Here is a 22,842-nt window from a genome sequence, read left to right on the forward strand (position 1 = left end):
AGAGGGAAAAGAAAAACGTGGAATCATTGACGATGCAAGTGTCTTCTTTATAGAGAGAGCCATTTACAATTGCACAAGGAAAGGGACAGAAACTTTGTGAAAATGAAAGGATACATTTCTTCCTCAGTAAAAAGGAAATAGATGAACTTCGAAATCTACATAAACTGCTTTACAATAGACCAGGCACAGTGTCTTCATTAAAGAAGAATGTGGGTCAGTTTAGTTGCTTTCCATTCGAAAAGGGAAGTACCCAATATAAGAAGAAGGAAGAAATGTTGAAAAAATTTAGAAATTCCATGCTCAAGAGAATCTGTGAAGCTCTTGATTTGGAGAGATCGGGTGTAAACAGTGAACTGGTGAAGAGGATCTTGAAACTTTTTTTTTAATTTTATTGAATCACCGTGAGATAGTTACAGGCTTTCATATTTGGGTTACAATCTCACAATGATCAAACACCCATCCCTCCACCAGTGCACGTTCCCCACCACCAACATCCCCGGTATACCCCGCCTTGCCCACCCTCCCCCTGCCTCCATGGCAGACAATATTCCCCATACTCTCTCTCTACTTTGGGGCATTATGGCTTGCAACACATACACTGAGAGGTCATCGTGTTTAGTCCAATTATCTACTTTCGGCACACATCTCCCATCCCGACTGATTTAATGCATCCAAAGCCTTCTGGCAAAGCATTCCCAAAATCTAAAAAATCTTCCAACAAAGGCAAAAAAAGGAACGAAACTGTTCTGGAATAGCAGAAAGAATCAACACTTAGGAAATTTGGGGACAAGTGGGATTAAGTAAAAGCACCTTTGGCTTATAAATTAGATGATTTTTATTCTTTCTGCCCACATAAAAGGCTGATATTTACAGGAGACCTTATCACATTTATAAAATTATGATAAATATATCAATTATAATGCTGGAAAGTAATGTGTAGGTAATAAAGGCTCTATGTCTGACAGCATTTATCAAAAAGTGGTAGTAAGTCTTAGTACTTTTAACACTGAATAAATGTATTTTTAGACTGAGCTGCTGGGTTTTAAATTTATGGCTAATCAGGATTCTATGAATCAACATGGACCACCCTGAATGAGACTAATTTTGTATTTTAAATTGACTATCTTAATCAGTTTATTAAATCTCCAAAATTTTAAATATGCTACTTGTGAGAAAATTAGGCATTTGATAAACCAATTAAGTGTTTTTTAAAAATGCTGCTTAGAATAGAAGTATATAAAAATGATATTGTTAACAGGTATTTTCAGTTTTCTCTAGTTTCTTGCTAAGGTTTTAAGACAGAGGTTACACTGCACACAAATGAACGGATCAAACAACCACGTAAGACAGGAATTGGTTTTTGATTTTAAATACCTAGTTTGTTCCTATAAACCTTGTCAATAAAAATTTTAAAAAAAAGATTACTCAGGGGGTTGGGGAGATAGTACTATAGGTAAGGTACTTGCCTTGCAAGTGACCAACCTAGGTTTGATCCCAAACATTCCATATGGTCCCCAAAGCCCACCAGGAGTAATCCCTGAGTGTAGAGCCAGGAGTAAGCCCTAAATACAGTTGGGTGTGGCCCCCAAAAGCAAAATTAAGCCAGTGGCTTGACCTTAAATAAACTACAAAAAAGAGCAAATTAAAAACAGGAAAATGAATTTAAAAGATTATCTTCCAGTGATTCAATAAAATTTTAATTTTTTTTAAAAAAGGATGAGACCAAAAATCAATTAAACTGAAAAAGAAAATCATAATATGATTGTGGATCCGGGATCAATAACATTGAAAATCCTCCAGCCAGGCTGATTTGGAAAAAGAGAAAGAAAGCATTACCACAAATGAGACAGGTGGTACCATCAGAGACAATACAATTATAAAGCAAATAATAAGTGATTTTTATGAACTTTTAATAAACTGAGAGGTGAAATGCACATACCTTAAAAGATGAAACCTGAATAACCCTATCTCAATTGAAATCTTCCCAAGAATCTGTTTTGTTCAAACATATAAGTATGGAATAATATAAATTCCTCAAAGAGTACTCTAGAAAAAAAACAGTGAAATTACTTAGCAACTATTTTCAATGAACTAGGCCTCAATCATGCTAATAGCAAAACTTCACAGAAGTATTAACTACACCTCCCCCATGAAAGAAAATATATATTACAAAATATAAAGAGGTAACATAGCCAATTATGTTTACTTCACCCCCAAATGCAGAACTGTTTGATAATTCGAAACCCAGTATTGTTAACATGTAACATGAAAAGTAAGAGCCATATAATTATATCAGTAACACAACAACAAATCGATTCATTTCAAACCTCACTCCAGACATAAAAAGGCTTGAAAAACTAAGATGAAAATGAACTGATTTAACCTAATAAAGGAAATCTACAAAACAAAAACCTGCCTCTACTACCATGCTGAGTAGTGAAACCTGAGTGCTTTCACTGACTAGAATAAGACAATGGTGCCCATTCTCAAAGCTATTCAACACTACACAGAAATTCCTGGGCAATGAATAAAGGGGGTGGGGGAGGGAGTTAGCAAAAACTGGGACTCAAAAAACAAGTAAGTAAAATTCTCTTAATTAGCGTGGCCTAAGAAATTTAAAAAAAAAAGAGACTACAAAGTTAAAAGTTTAGGAGGCAATAGGATACCAGGATTAAAGTCCCCAAATCAACAGTAGTTCTAAAACAGCAATAACAAAAAAAAAAAAAATTAAATTAACATTTAATTAACATTAAATTAACATTAAATAAAACATTTAATAATGAAAATTCTAAACAGTATACATTCAAAACTATTAAAAGTTACTTGAACTCAAGGAGGCATAAATTCAAAATTTGAAAACTTATACAAACATTGAAAGACATTATTATAGTACCATACAGTGAAAAAGAAGATATGAAGATAAACTCTCACTAAATTGATCTAAAAAGTCAATGTTCTTCATTTCAAAATCCCAGCATGCTTTTTCTGGGCACAAAAGTACTAACCTGATTGTAAATGAAAGTAATTCAAAATACCCAAAACAATTTTGTTAAACAACAGAACAGCAGCATTACAGAATCAAATAAGTGTAGATTTTATGGCAAGAATATTAGACTTTAAAATTTACCTCAGAGAGAAAAAATAAACAAAAACATCTTAAAGCTGCATTAATCAAGACAATCTAACAAACACAAAAGATTAGATAAAATAACTGATATAATAGGGGCCAGAGCAAAAGTACAATGGGTAGGGCCTTTGCCTTGCACACAGCAGATCCAGGTTTGATTCCCCTTATCACAACCATATGGTCCCCTGAACACCACAAGGAGTAATTCCTGAGTGTAGGGCCAAGAGTAACCCCTGACAAAAAGCCTAAGTAATAATAACAACAAAAATAATAATAAATGACATAATAAACATTATTGAAATAAAATTACTTCTTCAGATAGACATATAGACATGAAGAAGTCAAACAATTCAATAAAGAAATTACAAATGAAAAAAGACTGAAATATTCCACAATATACTTATGAATGAGTAATAAGCAAATGAAGATACTCACCCTCACTAGAGTTCTAAGGAAAAGTAAAAAAAAAAAAACCCACAAAAATTAACACGGGTATCATTAAAAAAAAAAGTGGCACGAAAGTCAAGAAAATGTTAATGGATATATTATAGCTGGGAATCTAAAATAGTTTAGCCATTCTGGAATAACAGTTTTATAGTTCCTTCAAAAGCTAAATGAAAGGCCAGGATATGACTCAAGTGGTAGAGCACATGCCTAGTATGTACAAGTCCCTGAATCTGATCTCTGGAGCACAAAGGCTCCAGCATCAGACACATCATGCCTACACTGCTGGGTAGAATACTGCCAGTGTGCACTCTATTTTGGCAAAGGTAAATACTTACCTATAACCCATGTATTCCACTATAAGGAATCTATATGAGAATGAAAAATATAGAACATGCACATGGACACTTTTAGAATTTATTACACAGTGGACAGGGAGGGGGAAGTACATATAAGGGAATAAAAGATAAATAATTCAATGTTTATCTTGAATGGAGAAATCAAATCCTGATATAGCTATGAAACTAAATAATGAATACTGAGCTCTTAGGAATGCCATACAGACACACAAAAAGTTAAATAAATTTTAGTAAGGAGCCAAACTATACAATAAATATTATGATTCCAATTTGGTGAAATATCAGCAAAAGACTAATTTTTAGAGAGAGAACATTTTGGTGGTCAGGGTATTACAATGGGGAAGAGGCTTGATGGAACTAAAATTGGATTTGTAATAATAACTGGATTTAAGAACTAAAACTGGATTTGTAATAATAGCTGCATATTACAACAATCGACAATAAATATATTGTATATACAAATGGATATTTTTATGGAATAATATTTTCATTACGCTTTAAAGAACCAACCCCCCTTTTTAAAATTAAAATTTATGTAACATATTACAATACTATTAACATTTTTCATTATGAAGTAGTTAGTGAATCACTACTACGTGATATTATCAGTTCTGTAATCTGATACCCCAAATTTTTTTAAAAAATTAAATATGTACACTTAAAAATTAACTTATGATTTTAATAACAGAATTAACACACAAAAGAGGCACTGAGTCTGGAGACAAAGCAACAGAAAGTACTCTGGCTGAGGGGCCAGAAAGATAGAACAGGGGGTAGGGTGTTTACCATGGCCATAGCCAACCCAGGTTCTATCCCTAGAACCCAAATGGTATCCTAAGCACTGTCAGAAGTGATCGCTGAGCTCAAAAGGAAGCCCTGAGGGGCTGGAGCGATAGTACATCGGGCAGGGCGTTTGCCTTGCACGCGGCCGATCCGGGTTCGATTCCCGGCATCCCATATGGTCCCCTGAGCACCGCCAGGGGTAATTCCTGAGTGCAGAGCCAGGAGTAACCCCTGTGCATCGCCGGAGTGACCCAAAAAAAGCGAAAAAAAAAAAAAAAGAAGCCCTGAACACCGCTGGGTGTGGCCAAAAAATTAGTCTGAGCAACAGAATAACAAAAACTATTTGAATAAAACAGCTTAAGGACCCATGTAGCAAAATCAAAATGTTGAGTATTCAAGACAGTAGACCACACTAAGGGTGCATTACTCTACCACAAAAAGTTCTCTCTTTTTTTTCTTTCAATTTTATTGAATCACCGTGAGATAGTTACAAGCTTTCATGTTTGGGTTACAATCACACAGTGATCAAACACCCATCCCTCCACCAGTGCACATTCCCCACCACCAATGTCCCCAGTATACCCCCCATGCCCACCCTCCCCCTGCCTCCATGGCAGACAATAAAAGCCACAAAAAGTTCATAATCTAAAAGAAATATTTATAAAACCTGCAGTGTGGGGGCTAAAGCGACAGCACAGCGGATAAGGCATTTGCTTTGCATGTGGCCAACCCGGTTTCAATTCCCAGCATCCCATATGGTCCCCTGAGCAACGCCAGGAGTAATTCCTGAGTGTAAAGCCAGGAGTAATTCCTGAATGTAGATCCTGTGCATGGCCAGGTGTGACCCAAAAAGAAAAAAAAAAAAAAAACAGCAGTGTGGAACATTATGTAGAGGAATAGAGGGCTCAGCAAAATTAGTTCTATGCCTGGGCTGGAGCAACAGCACAACGTGTAGCACACAATATGCATTCTGCTAATCTGGGTTCAATCTCCAACATCCCATATGGCCTGCCAGGAGTAATTCCTGAGTGCAAAGCCAGTAGTAACTCCTGAGTACTGCGGATATGACTCAAAGCAACAACAAAAACAACAAAACCAAAAGAAATGTTTCTACCCCAAAATACACAGTAACAAGCACCAAAGAAAAATTTGGATACACAGGAAAACTGAAGGAAATAACCATAAAAGAAACACAGTGCGAAAGTGGTAAATCTGAAGCTAAAGCAGGAACACAAAAACAAACTATTTACTGCACATGGTAAAAAAAAAACAACACTGTGGCACTCAGGGAAAATGAGATAGTAACATACTTAAAAACCCTCCCAACTATTCTAATTTGACATATAGCACTGTCGTCCCATTGTTCATGGATTTGCTCGAGAGCGGGCACCAGTAACGTCTCCATTGTGAGACTGTTACTTTTTTGGCATATCAAATATGCCACAGGTAGCTTGCCAGGCTCTGCCCTACAGGCGGGATACTCTTGGTAGCTTGCCAGACTCTCCGAGAGGAACGGAGAAATCGAACCCAGGTTGGCCTCGTGCAAGGCAAACACCATACCCACTGTGCTATCGCTCCAGCCCTACCCAAAAAAAGCAAAAAGCAAAAAAAAAAAAAAAATCATCAAATATCTAAGGCTTTTCTCTTTGACGACACCCTAGCTCAGGGGACTATATGGGATGCTGGGAACTGAACCCGGGTCGGCCGAGTGCAAGGCAAACGCCCTAACTGTTGGGCTATCACTCTAGCCCCTAAATGTTTTTTTAAACCCACAAGCCATAGATGCATCCAGGAAAAAAAAAATTTAACACAAGTAACCATATCTTAACTTTTTGTAATGGTCATTATATACTCTAGCTAATGAACAATTACCAAACTATTTAATATGATAGTCATGAGTTGTGTGAAAAAAATTAATTTGGGACTTAATTCATTATCCACAAAAACTAAATACGCTACTAAGTATAGCTATTTTATTATATATATATATATATATATATTGCCTTTTGGGGTCACCTGGCGATGGTCAGGGGTTACTCCTGGTTCTGTACTCAGCAAGTACTCCTGGAGGTGCTAAGGAGACCATATGACATGCTAGAGATTGAACCCAGGTTGGCTACAGGCAAGGCACCCACCCTACCTGCTGTACTATCTCTACAGCCCCAACCATTTTTATCAATTATAATAGAGAAATGAGGACTGAATGAAACTCAACTATAAAATTCATAGTGACACTTGCTTTGCACGCAGCCCACCCAGATTAGATCCCCAGCACCATATATAATCACTCAAGCACCGCCAGGACAGATCCCTGAGCAAAAATTCTGAACACAACCAGGGGTGGCCCCAAATCAAACAAAAAACTTGACTCAGAGGAACCATACAGGGGCTTAGAACACCTGTCTTGCAAGCATACGGTCACAAATTCAATGGCAACTCTGCCATTTGACCTTGGCTTCCTCTGCTGTCTGTGATCCCTGGCACCAAGTGATTTCTGACAACAATACAGCCAGGTGTATGAATGCACCACAAAAATACGAAGAGCACACAAAAGCACCTGGTGACTACCACAACTAAAAACATATGTGAGAAGGGATGGGTGCTGAAACATTGTATAATCTATAACCAAGAGCCAATCATGAACAACACTATGACTGTGTATCTCAGTGATTTAATATTTTAAAAAATTAAATAAATTAAATAAATAAACTCTTAAAAAAAAACACATGCAAGCATCACATTCAGGAAGCACAACCTCTGGCAAGCATGTAAGTAACCCCTAGACAGCATAACTATATGTGCCTCAACTATGAGTGTGACTCTCCACCCTCTACCCCGACAGTTAACACACGTGCAAGCACTTAACCAAAGGAGTGCAAACCTTGGAGAGGACTATGGTCAAGCATGATAGCATCGCATTCTGATATGCAATTCCTGGCAAGCACCACAGCTAAAGTACATGGTGGTAGGTGCGGTGTTGGAATTATATGCAATGAGAAATCATTATTAACAATATTGTAACTGTAGAATGTTAATAAATTAAAATCAAAATTAATTTTTAAAATTAACTCATTAAACAAAACGTACAAAAAAAAAAAACATGAAAGCACCACAGGCAGTCATGTTTGCAATCCCAGTCATCACAACGTCAGTAAAAAGTAAAGAAGGAGGAAATACAAATAGATTTTTGAAAATAAGAAAAAAGGAGCTAGAAAGATAGTGCAGCTAGTGGGGCACTTACCTTGTATGTGGCTGACCCAGGTTTGAACCCTGGCAACCTCATATGTTCCCCTGATGACCTCCAGAGCCAGGAGGGAGGCCTGAGCACAGCCAATTAAAGCTCCAAAGCAGAAGAAAAATGAAAAAGGGTCAAAGAGACAGTATAGAAATTAAAGCGCTTACTATGCATATGGCCAAGCCTGGTTTTATCACTAGACTCCCTAAGCCCTACCAAAAAGTTATCACTGAAAAACAAACAGTAGTAAATCCTAAATACCACCAGATATGCCCCACCCACACCAAAAAATCCTAAACTAAACCAAAACAAAATTTTTAAAAGGGGCTAGAGGATAAGATAGATTAAAGCACTTGCCTTGCACCATATACTGTTCCCTGAGTACTGCCAGGAATCACTATGTTTTACTTTTTTGGTTTTAGGCCACACCCAGCAGTGCTCAGGGCATACTTTTAGCAGTGTGCTCAGGGGTCACTCCTGGTAGGATCAGGATATCAGGGGTATCATCTGGGGTGTCAGGGATCAAACCCAGGTGGGGCACATGCAAGCAAGTGTCCAACTTGCTGTATTACCACTCAAAGGTCCCAGGGATCACTCTTCAGCACTAGAATTAGGAAGAGGCCTGAGCACCACAGGGTGTGGCCCAAAAACCAAGCCCAAATAGAAACAAACAAAACCAAAAATAAGAAGAAGAAGAAGAAAAAGAAAAAAAAAAACAAAACTGTTCATTAACTGTTTATTTATATAGGCTGAATAATGTTACGGTAATCTGTAACACAATAATCATCATCATAAATTTATTATCATTGTAGTACTAAATTCACATTTACACACAATTTGTTCAGCATTACCATATATAAGAAAATATCCATGGGGCCAAAGAGATAGTTCACTTGCTTTGCACATGGCCAAGCTAGGTTTGGTCCCCAGTACCAAGATAGAACTCTGAGCCTCACCAGGAATGATCCCTGAACACTGCTGGTATGCCCCTCATATCATAAAAACAACAACAAAACAACAACAACAAACACCTTTAATCACCACATATATTTTATAAGGTACTGTATATTTTAAATTTTAATTGATCGAAGTACCATGATTTACGATATCGTTAATGATGTTTTAGTGTGTAAATAATTCCAATGCTACACCTATCACCAGTGTGCCCATCTCCTGCCCCCACGTTATACCAATATAACCCTTTGGCTTCCCACCACCCGCCCATTCCCCACAACTCAGTTTTGTGGATCTCTCACTGTGTTGACTTTGGCCCTTTGTTTCTATCTTGTTCTGTATCTTTAAGTCCCACATATGAGATCATTCTGTATTCATCGCTTTCTTTCTGACTGACTTCACTCAGCATAATGTCTTCTAGTTCCACCAATGTTGCTGCAAATTGCCAGATTTTTATCATGTTCTCATCAGGAGGCCTGCCACTATTATAAGGACTTTAACCTAAGTGAAAAATTATCCAAGAAATATAAAAAGTATTATTGTATCAACACAAATGTTAGATCACCCAAAGACTCACAAGTTTCTCTCACCCTGTTTTCTTTTGTTGATTAGTGATAATGATGAAACTGAAATCATTGTCACTATACTCCCAGAACACTATCTCTAATCCTGTTAAAATATAAACCAAAAACAATTGAAACTGTTAAAATACAAACCCAAAACAATGGAAACTCTGATGGTATTTCCACTAGCCCATTCTTCCCTACCCTACCTGCTTTTAATTCCATTCCTTAGGAAACAGTTGCGGTGCCTGTGATCACTGAACTGAAGAATGCAAGAATGTATGTTCATCGATGTTCAAGATCAGACAACATGTGGTGAAACCAAATCCTGTGATCAGAACTAATCATTGTCAATACACCTGATCTACTTTAAAAGATCCTGTTCAGGGGCTGGAGAGATAGCATAGCGGGTAGGGCATTTGCCTTGCACGTGGTCAACCTGGGTTCGAATCCCAGCATCCCATATGGTCCCCTGAGCACCGCTAGTAGCAATTCCTGAGTGAAGAGCCAGGAGTAATCCCTGTGCATCGCCAGGTGTGACCCCCCCAAAAAAAAAATTAAAAATTAAAAAACCAAACCTTTAGTGAGAAAGAATTGCTTTGTTTTGGAGTTACATGCATCCCAATGTACTAATGACAAATTAGCTCGTGGTGAAACACAATTGTGATATCATACATATTCTTTTTTCAGTTTCAGGGGAGATGTTATGACTCAGCTATAGCTATCAGAGTTCTTTTTGTTTGTTTTTATTTTTTTTTATAATTTATTTATTTTTAATTAGAGAATCACCGTGAGGGTACAGTTACAGATTTATACACTTTTGTGCTTATACTTCCCTCATACAAAGTTCGGGAACCCATCCCTTCACCAGTGCCCATTCTCCACCACCCGTAAACCCGGCGTCCCTCCCACCCTCCCCAATCCCATCTCCCCCCCACCCCACCCTGCCACTGTGGCAGGGCATTCCCTTCTGTTCTCTCTCTCTAATTAGCTGTTGTGGTTTGCAATAAAGGTGTTGAGTGGCCGCTGTGCTCAGTCTCTAGCCCTCATTCAGCCCGCAACTTCCTTCCCCCACATGGCCTTCAACTACAATGTAGTTGGTGATCGCTTCTCTGAGTTGCCCTTTCCCCGGAACGTGAGGCCAGCCGCGAAGCCATGGGGTCAACCTCCTGGTACTTATTTCTACAGTTCTTGGGTATTAGTCTCCCACTCTGATATTCTATATACCATAGATGAGTGCAGTCTTTCTATGTCTGTCTCTCTCTTTCTGACTCATTTCTGTTTGTTTTTATTTTTATGTGGTCTTTTTTGCATCAGAGTTCTTAAAACCAAACACTTAATTGCAAACCTTAACACCCAATGGGGGGGACGGGGGATTAAGAAGAGAGAGAAAGAAGAAGAGAGAAAGAAGAGCCTGCCATCGAGACAGGCTGCGGGGAATGTGGCAGGAGGGAAACTGAGGAAATTGGTGCTGGAAAACTACACTGGTGGAGGGATGGGTGCTGAAACACTGTATTACTGAAACATGACCATTAACAGCTTTGTAACCCTGTATCTTATGAAGATTCAATTTAAAAAGAAACCCACTTATAACTGAGCTTATGTTGAATATTATTTAACAATAGCACAAATCAAAACATATTATTTAGTCAGTTAATAGCACAGAATAAGGTCACCAACCAGCGAAACCTTTGCAGTGGTTACAGAACATTCTGAAAACAATAGTCTATAGAATTCACATTCTCTTGAAGCATACATGCGACATTGACAAGAAGCAAAGCCTACACATACATTTAAAAAATTCAAAGTACGTAAATTATATTTTTAGATCATAATTAAACTAGAATTTGATGACAATGAAGACAGGAAACTCCTTCTAAACCTTCAGATTAAACTCTGGGGTGTCCTGGCCAAGTCCCTGCTCTGCAGAAGTCTCAGCAGCTGCACTCACACCCCAACACGGCTGCCAAGCCAACGGCTTAATTCCATGGCCTCACTAAGAACCTCTGCAGAGAAAACAAACTGCAAAAATTCCAGAAACTCAGGTGTTGGGCTGAGAACTCTAGGGTCTTCTCGGAGTGGGGCCAGAAAGCTGCCCCGTACCACCCACCCCCGCCTGTATTTCAGGAAACCCTGGCAGCCATGCCCATAGCTGCTGACATGCAACACATTGGCCCAGTTCTACAAATGTCTGCACATTCATCCCAGTTCTACATAAAGTTTCTGGCCGTGCAATCTCTCCAAATTCCACAGCACTGAAATTCCAGAGCACACCAAATTAAATGGGAAAATAACCAAGAAACCAACTAAACTCTGGGGCTGGAGCGATAGCACAGCGGGTAGGGCGTTCGCCTTGCACGCAGCCGACCCGGGTTCGATTCTCAGCATCCCATATGGTCCCCCGGGCACTGCCTGGAGTAATTCCTGAGTGCATGAGCCAGGAGTAACCCCTGTGCAACACCGGGTGTGACCAAAAAAAGCAAAAAAAAATTAATTATATTGGGGCTGGAGCGATAGTACAGCGGGTAGGGCATTTGCCTTGCACGTGGCCAACCTGAGCTTGATTCCCAGCATCCCATATGGTCCCCCAAGCACAACCAGGAGTAATTCCTGAGTGCAGAGCCAGGAGTAACCTCTGAACATTACCAGGTGTGCCCCGCAAAAAAAAAAAAAAGAAAGAAAAATTAATTATACTTTCATTTTCAAAACTTAAAATCCTTTTTCACCTTTCATATTTCAACCTGCATTCTTCAACTTAACATTTTTGGTCTTAAGTCTTCTTTTGGTAGTGATGAGGGTCAGACTCTACCCAAAGGTACCTGGGGGCTACTCCTGGTTTTGCGGCTGGGTGATCATGCAGTATCAAAGATTGAACATGGGCTTCCTGCATGCATGTGTTCAGATCACTGAACTAAATCTTTGGCCCTAATTTTTTTAACTTTCCTGTTTATAACTCTTTTAAAGTCCTTAACCACAGGGTGCTGGAGAGATAGCACAAGTAGGGTGCTTTCATTGCACACAGTCAACATGGGTTCGATCCAGCACTGCACATAGTCCCATAAGCTCCACCAGGAGTAATCCCTAAACACAAAGCCAGGAGTAAGCCCTGAGTACAGCCAGATGTGATCCAAAAACGAAAAAAAGTGTTGGGGATGCAGTGCTAGAGTACTTGACCTGCATGTGTGAGGTCTGAGGTTTAATCCCATACACTATGGAAAAATTACAATTTAAGAGTCAACTTTTTCCAGACTATAATCCAATCAGAAATGTACTATAAACAGGACTGTACTTAGCAAAGAGTGACTGGAAAATTGGGTATTTAAAAAAACCTTATTGGGCAAGTAAAGAGAACTAAGATAATGGAAGTGAGCATCAACAACAAGGAATACAATCTTTGAAAAAATAGTATAGAAAACAGGAGCCAAAGAAACACTACAGGACTTGCTTTGCAGACAGCTGATCCCAGGACAGTCTCTGGCTGTCTAAAGACAGATTGGCACCTTGGACCTCCGTCCAGCAGGAGTTAGTCAAAGAGAATGAGACAAACACACATAAGGAGACAAACATACATGGGCTCTCCAAGCGTTAGGGTCACCTGGGATGCCATCAGTCGTCTCACAGGCAGGCCATTTATTCAAAACAATATCCCCCCATCTAGGCTCTCAACACATGAAGTGACAAAAACATAAAGGTCAGTTAGTAAGTACATCAACACCCAACAGGTATATGAAAAGCAGAGAATGGGGTATTTCACACAGGCAATTACCGGGAATCGAAAAGACCCTAAACTGTCTATACTATTCTTTACTAGACACATTTTTGCTTGCCTTGTTATCTATTCTATTTTCTGGGTGCACATTTGCAACCCTTTATATAAAAATAAGGCCAACCAATTTTTTGGCTTTTTTGTTAGAGGGGTGATTTCCCACACATGGCACTGCATATGGTCCCCTGAGCAACACTAGGACTGATCCCTTAGCACAGAGGAAGAGTAAGCCCTGACCACTGCCAAGTGTGGCATGCATGCACACACGCACGCAAACACACACACACACACACACACCACCACCACCACCACCACCACCACCACCACCACCACCACCAAATAGCATAGAAAAGTCATTAAGCAGACTGCTCACAGTGAGCAAATCATGGGGAGAAGGGATACTCTGATTTCTAGAGCTATCATAATATAAAATTCAAAATGCCTAATTTCTTTAAAATGTAGGACTACTGCTATATATACAACTATTGGTTAAGCTGATTGAATTTGGCATGAACTCCACATTACATTTTTTTAATGCCTAATTTTTAATAAAAAGTATCAGGCATGTAAAGAGGCAAATATGGTCCCTTCATGAAAGGGAAAAAGAAGTAAGAGACAGTGGCCCAGGGAAGCCTAGGCATTACATACACTAGAAAATTCACCTGTTATAAACACATCCAAGCATCTAATATAAATGATTTTGTACTAGAAAAGAGCCTATCAGTGAATAGAAAGTATCATCAGACAAAAATTACAAAAAGAAACAAAGTACAAGTTCTGGGAATTGGAAAGACAACTCTGACGGCTGGAAGACATATCTCGCATTCACTGAATGGCTTCCCAGCACCACTCACTGGATGTAGCCCTGGTGGCCCCGGTGCCCCCCACCGCAGCACTGCAAATGTAGGCCTGAGCAGCACCTCAGCAAACCATCAGGCCAGCGTAATAAGACTTGCACTACCTACTGAGTATCACAAAGAGTACTGCTGGCACCACTGGAGAGAAATCAACCCACCAAAAAACCCTTCTGAGGCTAAGAAGTATGATAACTGTAAATGAAAAACACACCAGAAGACTTTGTCTAACTATCTCAAAAAGATAAAAAAAAAAAAAAAGACTAAATGACCATGAAGAGAGGACTCTTAAAAATTTTGCAATAGAAGGGGTGTCACAGATGACTTTGTTAATGGTGCCATAACAATGGTACAAATACGAGCACCAGATCTGGTCCATTGAGGAGGTAGGGCCAGTGCGTACAAAGCCAAGTGTGGTCCTTGAGCACCGCCCCTTGCCCTGAGACTATCTGGTCAGTGGCCAGAGAAATAGTAGAGGCCACCTTGCCAGCAGCCCACCATGGTCTGATCCTCATCAGTGCATAGTCCTTGTGAGCACCTCCAAGTATAGCCCTGAAGACCCCAGGCACCACTAACAGAGTGGCCCAGGTAATCCCCAACACTGCAGGGTCTGAGCAATTTCACTAACTTGGGCCTGAACATTGAAGCAATAGCCAAGGTAACCGAAAACACAAGGAAGTGTTGGTGGGGCCTCCTAAGCACTGCTTGGGCGCCCCCACCCCCACCCCCATAAAGATTAACCAGCAGGTGAGGAAAGGAAAAAAAGAAACACCAAGGAGACAAACGGGCAGCATTGAATATGCCAGTGTATGAAAAATGAGAAGAACAGAAGTAAAGGAGATGGCAAAAGGGCCATAAAGATAATTTGAAGAAGCAACAATCCAACAATTTATCTATACTGCTCTTTCTTTCTTTCTTTCTTTCTTTCTTTCTTTCTTTCTTTCTTTCTTTCTTTCATTTTTTCAAAAATGGTCAGAGTTTATTCCTGGCTCTGTACTCTCAGGAATCACTCCTACAGGTGCTCAGGAGATCATAAGGGATGCCTGGAACTGAACTCAGGTCCGAAATTTCCGAGGTAAATGCCCAATCCACTGTACTTCCACTTTAGCTCACTTATATGTATTTCTTAAGACATGCATTAAGGGCCCAAGCGATAGCACAGCAGGTAGGGTGTTTGCCTCACAAGCAGCCAAAAGGGTTCGATCCCTGGTATCCAATGTGGTCCCCCAAGCACCACCAGGAGTAATTCCTGAGTTCAGAACCAACTCAGCTCCTGCCAACATAGAACAATCTTCACAGTTTCATATGTGAACACTTTTTTGTAAGCATATTCAGCAGTTCTTCATGACAGACAATACAAAATATATTATTTCAGTTTTGTTTTGGGACAGGGCTTGGGGCTTGGGAAGGAAGCATCTCGAATTTGGTGGTGGGAAGGTGTAATGGTGGTGGGATTGGTGTTTGAATATTGAATGTAATCAAGCATTGTGAACTTTATTTTTTTTAATTTTTTTAAATTTTTGGGTCACACCCGGCAATGCACAGGGACTACTCCTGGCTCTGCACTCAGGAATCACCCCTGGCAGTGCTCAGGGGACCATATGGGATTCTGGAATCGAACCTGGGTTGGCCATGTGTAAGGCAAACGCCCTACCCACTCCAGCCCCAAGCATTGTGAACTTTAAAAAAAAAAAAAAGCAATGTGGAGTTCATGCCCAATTCGATCAGCAAAATAAATAGCAATGCTCCTACAATATAAAAAATAATAATAAATAAATAAAATGCTTACTTTTAAAGCACTTTAAATATGTCATTCCATATTTAAATAAAGCTCTAGGGCTAGAGAGGTAGTACAATGGGTAAAGCTCTGCCTGCCGTGCACACTGCTGGCCAGGATTCAATATAGGCACCACATATAGTTTCCCCCGAGCCCCTTAAGAGTGATCTCTGAGCACTGCCTGGTTTGTAAAACGACCCCCGAACATAACAAAATAAATAATGCGATCAATAAGAAAATCTATATCTGGCAAAATTACTTTTCAAAAAATAACGAAGGAGGAACTGGAGCATTCAGCAATTACGGTTCTTGCCTAGCATGTGGCGAAATCCAGGTTCAATACCCAGCACTCTATACAGTCCTCCCCCAAGCCCACCAGAAGTGATTCCTGAGTACAGAGCCAGGAATAAGCCCTGAGCAAGGCTGGGTGTGGCCCCAAAACTTCAAAACAGACAAACAAATAAATGAATAAATAAGGAGCTGAGAGATAATATAGCAGGTAGGGCATCTGACTTGCATGTGACCCACCCAGGTTCAATCCCCTGCACCCCATATGGTACCCTATGTCCCACCAGGAGCGATACCTGAGCCAGAAGTAAGCCCTGAGCAGTGCTAGGTGTGCCACCCTCTTCCTGTCCAAAAGAAAAAGAAAAAGAAAGTTTTACACAAACACACACAAACATACATAAAAACAACTTTTTTTTTTAGCTTTTTAAATCACACTGGGCGATGCTGGGGGAGTGGGGGTAAGTCCTGGCTCTGTACTCAGGCATTACTCCTGGTGGTGCTCGGGTGACCACCTGGAACGCCAGGTCATCCACACACAAGGCAAACACCCTACCTACAATATACTGTACTGTACTATTGCTCCAGCCTCCTATAAACAACACACTTAAAGCCTCTGAACACTGGGTTTTAGGTTCTACAAGCAACTAAGGAAGTAATACCTATTCAAGAATCACTGTCACTGTCACTGTCATCCCGTTGCTCATGGATTTGTTCGAGAGGGCACCAGTAACGTGTCTCTCATTGTGAGACTTTTTGTTACTGGTTTTGGCATATCCAATACACCACGGGTTGCTTGCCAGGCTCTGCCGTGCGGGCACGATACTTTTAAATATTTACTAAGAGGGATGAAGAGATGGTACAGTGGGGTAGGGTGCCTGCCTTGCACATAGCCTACTACAGTTGAATCCCTGGCATCCCATATGGTCACCTGAGCCCACCAGAAGTAACCTCTGAGCATTCCTGCGTATGACCCCAAAACAAGCAAAAAAACTCTAAAAAAGGCGAGTCTGCTACTGAACCAAGAACAGTCCCTCCTTTCCATCCCATCCCCGTTTAAATAGGGAAAGAACCCACTCAATATTCTGGTAGTCAAGAACATGAGTTCCCTTTCCACCTAGGTCAAATTTGTTGGACTTTCTTCCAGAAGAAGCAGAGCATCGTGATTTCTCATCCAGTTTCTAGCTGTCTATTGCTTAGGGCTGAATCCTGCAGTAGGACTGCTGAAAAGCAGGGGTCTCCTTATGCTATCTCTTGCTGGAGAAATGCAGACCTTGATTAGGAGTGGTACATGTTGAAGACGGGGGGGCATAGTCACCTTCTGGAGGTGGGAGGCTGTGAGGAGAGGGGGATTGGGGCCACCCCCAAACTGCTCAGGGCTCCTCCTGGCTCAGTGTTCAGGGATTACTCTGAGTAGTTTGTGAGGGAACAAAATGTTGGACACAGAGCAGGGCAGGAGCGACTCCATCATGCCCGGTTCCTGCTCCACGTCCTGTTTTACTTAAATCTTTTTATTTTTCTTAAAACCTCTGCCTCCCCCCACCCACTCCCCCCAGCCATCTGTGAGGGAAGGTCATTTGGATTGAAAACTCGGCCTTGACAAATAGTTTAATCACCGCTATTCTCTGTCTATAGAAGGCACTCAGACACAAGCAGGGTGGGTAGCTGCCAGAATGTTCTGAAAACATATCTAGATCACCTATCTGTAACTGCTTGTTCATACTATTTCGAAGTATGTTTTCTTCTGAATCATGAAACTTGCATTTTCACTTATGTTTTTGTTAAAATTCATACGTGCAGGTTAGGATGTAAACAGATGTAAGCATTGACTATAAAATTTGCGGCTTTTCCCTTGTTCGGGGTCTTGCTTGGGCCCGCGTGCCTAGAAGCTTGACCCCAGCTAGCTGGCTTAATAAACTCCGCTTGTATGTCACATTACTGGCTGACCTCTTTGTGCAGGTTCGGAGAGGGGGAGATTATAGACACCGGACCCTAACAAAAACTAGTTCAAAGTAGTTTTGTATGTTGTGCCGGAAAGAAACCCAGGTCGGCACTATGCAGGGCAAATCCCTTAATCCCTGTTCTATCTCTCCAGCCAGGCATGCCTTGCCATCTTTGCCGGGAGTTGCTTAAGAGAGAAAAATGCAGAAGATGACCTTTGCCTACATTCTTCCTTCTAACAAACACAGTTGGTTAATATAACAGAACTGTCACTCAGAGAAAAATTTACCATTTTCCAGGCCTGCACTTTTAGACGCTGGACCTAGTACTACTACTAGAAGAAAAAAACAAACATTAAAACAGTTTTTTAGTTCTTTCCAAAAGAAATGACTTCATTTGCAAGGGCATAGAGAAAATCAACCCTAAAGGAGTTCTAACAGAGAGTGAAGTTGTGGCCACAAGCAATTGAGAAAACATTCAAAACACACACACAAAAAAGCCATTTTTTGAAAACTCGGCCTTGACAAATAGTTTCATCACCACTATTCCCTGTCTATAGTTAGTTTGCAGTTGAGTACTAGGGAAAAAGGCAATTGGAAACAATACTCCACAGTCAAAACAAATATCAAACACTGTCCTCAGAAACAATACCTTTAAAGGACTCACAATTTGACTCAATTTGTTTTCAGGGCAGTTTATGCCCCTGGGCATTTTAGAAAACAATCAATTCACTTCAAAAGCAATTCCAGCAGACTATGGTCAGAGAAAGGGGCACTAACAAAGTCACTATCATCCCAGGGTGATTAGGTGAGTCTATTCAAATTGTACGTCCCTAAGAAAGAAGCAATTACCAAAGCAAAAGGAAAAGATGTTAGGGAACGATAAGACAGCAGGTAGGACATTTGCCTTGCACGGCGACAGACCCGGATTAGATCCCCACAGTCCCAAATGGTTCCCTAACCAGGAGTAATTCCTGAGTGCAGAGCCAGGAGTAATCTGAGTACCACTGGGTGTGACCCAAAAAGGAAAAAAAAAAAAGATTAAATGGGTTGGCTAGAATTGGATAAAATCAGAAAAAAAGAAGTGTCCATGAAGCAGTAGACAAGTAAAGAGAAGTCATGCACTGCTGATGAATAAAATAATACAGTATGGCAGTCTTTTCAAACACAAAAACACAAAAACTTGAACAGGAATATTTTTGCAAAAGTATTAATAGCCAGGGTAGCTCAGCAGGTAGGGCATTTGCCTTGCACGAGGCCGAGCCGGGTTCGATCCCAGCATCCCATATGGTCCTCTGAGCACCGCCAGAGGTAATTCCTGAGTGCAGAGCCAGGAGTAACCCCTGTGCATTGCCAGGTGTGACCCAAAAAGCAAAAAAAAAAAAAGTATTAATAGCCAAAGATAGAAACAAGTCAAATGTCTAAAAATGAATGACCCAAAAAGCAAAAAATGAAAATAAAAATAAATAAAAATGAATGAACCAATAAAATGCTATGCAACCATACTATGGGAAATTATTCCATATATTTAGCCAGATAAAATTAAAAGTGCATACACACGATATAACATGGATGAACCTTGATGTTAGTTGAGAAATAGACCAAAAAAGACCATACAACTTATGATTCAATTCATATGAAACGTCCAAAATAGGGAAATTTGTAGAGACAAAAAAGTAAATTAGGGCCTGAAAGCTTTGTAACTTTCCAAACGGTGATTCAATTAAAAAAAAAAAAGTAAATTAGGGACAGGAGTGGTTAGGGTACTTGCCTTACATAAAGCCAACCCAGGTTTGATCCCCAGCACACCATATGGCTCCCTGAGCCTGTCAGGAGTGATACCTGGGCCCAGATCCAGAGGTAAGTCTTGAGCATAGTGGGTGTGGCCCAAAAATAAAACAAAAAAAAAAGTTAATAGATGCCTAGAGTTGGACAAATAGGGCAAAGGGGGGTATAGGGCTATGGATAAATATGGAGGTCTTATCTAGGGGGGAAAAAGAGGTGAAGAGGAAGTAATGGGGCAGGTGTCAAGGTTGGTATTTATCAGCAGTATACATATATATATATATATATATATATATATATATATATATATATACCACAAAGTTGACAACACTGAAATTATGAGATCTAAAATACAAAAAACAAACTTAAAAATATACCTGTTAAGGTGGCAAGATGCGGGCCAGAGCGATAGTATAGCAGGTCCGGTATTTGCCTTGCACGTGGAGAACCCGAGTTCAATCCCCAGCATCCCATATGGTCCCCCAAGCACCCACTCGACAGGAGAATCTCCTGAGAGCAGAGTCAGGAGTAACCGTTGAGCATTGCCAGGAGTGACCCAAAAAGACATAAAAAAAAAAAAGGAGGCAAGATCTGGGCGTGGGAGTGGGTAGGCAGGAGAGACACTGGTGGCAGAACAGTGCATATCTAAAACGCAAATATGAATGTTTTTGTAAATCATCACAAATAACCAAACAGTATAAGAAAATACACATCAAAACTTTAGAGAAATGCAATCAAAATAACATGCTGGTTCGTTGTATTTTTTTTTAAAGGAGGGGACAGGGTGATAGCTCAACTGGTTGGAGCATGACCTTTCAAAGCCCCAGGTTCAATTCCTAGCACTGCGTGGTCAGGTAGGTTCCTCAGAGTGACCCACACCCAACCAACATGCAGGGAATGCAAGCTCAACAGCACCATGGGGTGTGCAATCATCCCCCAAAGGAAATAATAAACATTGGCCTGACAATATCATAAGTTGATATATATTAGGAAAACCCAAATTCCAACAGGAAAGGCACCCTTTTACATCAGCAATTGATATACAAATGTTCCAAATTCTCTTCTTCCTGGCCAACATCTATTTCCGATTTTATTATTTGTTTTTTTTTTAGATTCTGTCCTCAGTTTTTTTGTTTTTTTGGGTTTTTGTTTGCTTTTTGGGTCACACCTGGCAATGCACAGGGGTTACTCCTGGCTCTGGACTCAGGCGATGCTCAGAGGACCATATGGGATGCTGGGATCGAACCCGGGTCGGCCGCGTGCAAGGCAAACGCCCTACCCGCTGTGCTATATTGCTCCAGCCCCTGAAATTTCTCTTAATCAAATGTGTATTTAACAACATACTGCATGCAACTTTTCTCCCACTTTCATATAATTGTCATATATTAAATATGCTATATAATTGTTTTCTAAAGGAAAACTAGTTCTTTTCCAGTGCATAGTAAAGCTACCAACACGCAAAAGTTCAAAGCGATTCTCCCCAAAGATGCCCTGTACACACGCACCTGAGTTGCTTCCAGAACCTATTCTATGCCTGTGTCGTCATGTGTGTGATCTATCAAGGCACAGAAAAACTTTTAAAAAATCTAACTCATGTCACAAACTGGTTAGCTGCCCCAAAGTACGAAGTGTGCGAGCGAAAATAAAGAGAAATAAAGAAGGCTGGGTTTGGCGACTGCTGAGAGCCTCTGCGGAGACACGTTCCTGTTGCTGCAGCATCTTGTCAGTCAATATCTACTTACACGAGGAGAAGAGAGAGAGAGAGAGGGGGGGGGGGGGGCGGAATCCCATGTAGGCATCCATTCCCGCCTAGCCTCAGCGCTGCCGGGGGACAGGGCGGAGTGACCTGACTGTCCGTCCCCCGCAGACCCGAGCCAGGCAAGAATGAATCGCGGGCCGGCCCCGCCCCCACCCCACCCCCCTCAGCCGGACCCCACGGCGCCCACTCAGCTCCCCGCCACTCCGGGCCTCCAGCGCCGTCCTGCACTCACCGCAATACCGAAACCAGCGAGTTCGGACGCGTCCCTCGGAGCTGCGCCCGTCAGCCGCCACCGCCGCTCCGCACGGGCAGCACCGGCCGGGCGCGGACGCCGCCATCTTGGGCAGCACACGCGTCCCGGCGCGCAGGGTGCAGCGGCCAGCGACGGGCGTCACCGCGAAATCCACCCGGCTCGCGGCCCCTGTGCACCGCCGAAAACCTTCCGCGCGGCAATAGGACCCCGCTGAAATGCGGCCCATTCCCCTCCCCCCCCCCCCGCTCCCCGCCCCACCCCCCCACGGCAGTCCATACCACTTTTCTGCCAACCTGCAGCTTCTTGATCAAACGGTTAGAAATTAGGGGGGGCAAAGCCCTGTTACTTCTTCCCGCGGGGGCGACAGGGGTGGGGCACCCGTGAGGCGCTGCTGTGGCCGGGGGACCGTGCGCGCGTCCCAGGAGCTGCGTCTTCACGGAGGGCTGAAGAAGGAATGGTCTGATCCTGAGCACGCGGCTCCGCATGGCTCCCGGGCTCCCGGGCTTCCCCAAGCAGTGCTGTCTGATTGCACCCTGAGCCGCTTGACTGCACGCGTGTAACTGGGTCCACCATGTACATTTCAGGGCTTTCCACCATGTACATTTCAGGGCAGCTGTTATAGCCTCCTGCCCGGGCACAGATTGATCGCTGCAAGAGACTCATTCCGTCTGTCCCTATCCTTAGGACTCTTTCACTCGGCATGCTACTCGCCATGTCCAGCCATTTCTAAGCCAAAGTCATGACTTCATGTTTTGTTTTTTTTTTCCGGAGAAAGAAAAGTGACTGCCAGAGATGTGGGCTGGTGTGGGGAGATGTGGGGACAGGGGAACTGGGGCTATTGGCGGTGGGAAATGTTGAATGGTGAAGGGACAGGTGTTGGAACAATGTATGCCTGAAAGCCCATCAGGAGACACTTTACAACTCTGTGTCTCAAGGTGATTCACTGAAAATTCATTTA

The 22,842-nt window shown here is 41.5% G+C and overlaps 1 long non-coding RNA gene across 1 annotated transcript in view; it reads right to left on the reverse strand.

The window, feature by feature from the left end:
- The window catches only part of LOC129399957 (uncharacterized), a 141,358-nt gene extending 119,365 nt beyond the window's left edge, over window positions 1–21,993 (reverse strand). The window contains exon 1 of the long non-coding RNA XR_008627311.1: window positions 21,864–21,993. This is a non-coding gene — a long non-coding RNA (uncharacterized LOC129399957). The remainder of the gene's footprint in view (window positions 1–21,863) is intronic.
- Between the last annotated feature and the right edge of the window lie 849 nt (window positions 21,994–22,842).

Source organism: Sorex araneus, chromosome X, assembly GCF_027595985.1.
Source record: "Sorex araneus isolate mSorAra2 chromosome X, mSorAra2.pri, whole genome shotgun sequence".
Classification (NCBI taxonomy): Eukaryota; Metazoa; Chordata; class Mammalia; order Eulipotyphla; family Soricidae; genus Sorex; species Sorex araneus.